We start from the raw sequence: 1,972 nt of genomic DNA, 5'->3' as shown, positions 1-1,972 counted from the left end.
AATATCTGGGGTCTAAACAGACCCCTGACATTTCCCTTTTGAAATAGAAAAAGAAATTGAGGACACAGAGTCCTCAATTTCTTTTTCTGCAGCCCCAGCACTCAATAAATGGGAAGCACTCAGTACAGAGGCTTCCCATTCATTCAGAAACTGGTGATAGTAAATATTTTTACTATCACCAGTTTATGAATGGGAAGGAGCCTCTGTAGTGAGTGCTACTCCCAATTCATCAATTAATGAATGAACAGGAAGTGTTCAGACGATCACTGCGGTGTTTGCTCTGCACAGGAAGATTGGTAAGTATCAATGATATTTATCAATCCCCCGTTCGGCCACGCACAGAGTCGCTGTCATCCAGAAACTGACAGGATGACAGCGGCTCCATTATACTCACCACTCGGCCATCCTGACATTGCGGCTTCTCCCGGACAGCCGCCGCTCGCTCCAAACCCAACCCCCCCGCGATTTTTCTGCTGATCCCCGTTGCCAGGGGAAGCGGCTCCAGGCAGGGATGAGAGACTCCAGATGCCGGTGGCCTTTGTGAGCCGCTGAAGACAGCTATTAATTTGAAGGAGACAGTCTGGGGAACAGTTCTGGTATACCAGAACTGTAAATGCCAGGTCCGTACGACACATTGACCTGGCCAGCCGGGAACACTTTTGTTCTGCCGTATGCCGTACGTCCTTGGCAGGGAAAGAGTTAATGGTAAATGGTCAAGACAAGAGACAGTGAGAACCATGAACAGTTCATAGCTGAGACCCTTGATTCTAACAATAGGTACATACTCTCTTTTGTCCCTGGCCAATATCTTCAAAAGTCTCCTTGTAGCCGGTAAACAACCAGAGTGTCCACCCTGTTTAGATGCAATCTTGGCCTGCGGTTAGCCTAGGAACACCTGCCCATCTGGAATTTCCCGCTCATCTTAATAGATTCGCATAGAAAGGGGTTGGGAGTTCTAACAAAGGGTATTTGGGAACATCCAATTGATATATATCTATATATATCTATATATATATAGAGATATTTATAGATATATATCTATATATATAAATGTGTGTGTATTTTGCATGTTTAAATCTTTTCTTTGTGTTTTGTAGTTAAATAGATTGCTGGTTCACTGTATTCAATACTATATACTAATACATTTCTGTTATTGTGTTGAGGTCAAAAATCTCATGATTGAATCCTCAGAACCATATACTTGTAAGTTTGAACGCTTATATAGCGGTTCATAACTTAAACTGGTAATGTGGGTAACACACATAAAAACCTCTGCAAAGTGGGGTCCTTAAATCTAAACAATCTAAGTTCTCAACCTAGGGCATATACATAGAAATACATAAATTGAGAGCAGGCATGTCTTGGAGGTAGCTCCGTCCTGCTCTAAGGTATAGCAACACACCAGAGAAAGAATTGTGCGTCCATCCCCATTCCCCTTAAACATATGGTCAGGGGCGTATTTACCGCGAGACAAACAAGGCGTTTGCCTGGAGCAGCACTTTGCAGGGGGGCGGCATTTTTTGCCCCCCTGCAAAGAGGAAAGCTGATGACGGGTGCACAAGATCAAGCAGCCTCGGCTGCCTTAACAGGTGGCTGCTAATGGGGCCTGGCAGTGAGCTGGCGGGTGTACGAGGAGGCGTGGCCGGGGCCGAGGGAGAAGCAGCCCGGCCGTTGGAGGCTGTGGTGCCGCTCCAAGAAGCTTTGGCGGCTGCAGAAAGACAACATGGGACCATGGGAGACGCGGACCTGGGCCAGTGGAGGCTGCAGATGGGATGGCGGCTCCAAGAAGCATCGCGGCTGCAGATGGGATGGGACCGAGATAGACACGGCCCCGGCCGGCGGAGGCTGCTGGCAGCTCAAGTAAGATGCAGGCTGGAAGCAAGATGCAGAATGGAAGCAGGCTGGGGAGCTGCAGGTAAGAAGAGCAGCATGTGTGCAGGGAAAGGGACCCTCCACAGCCCATAATAGATCA

This window comes from Nanorana parkeri, unplaced genomic scaffold (genome assembly GCF_000935625.1).
Source record: "Nanorana parkeri isolate BGI_ZX_2015 unplaced genomic scaffold, ASM93562v1 scaffold345, whole genome shotgun sequence".
Taxonomy (NCBI): domain Eukaryota; kingdom Metazoa; phylum Chordata; class Amphibia; order Anura; family Dicroglossidae; genus Nanorana; species Nanorana parkeri.
Note: the sequence above shows the minus strand (reverse complement) of the source record.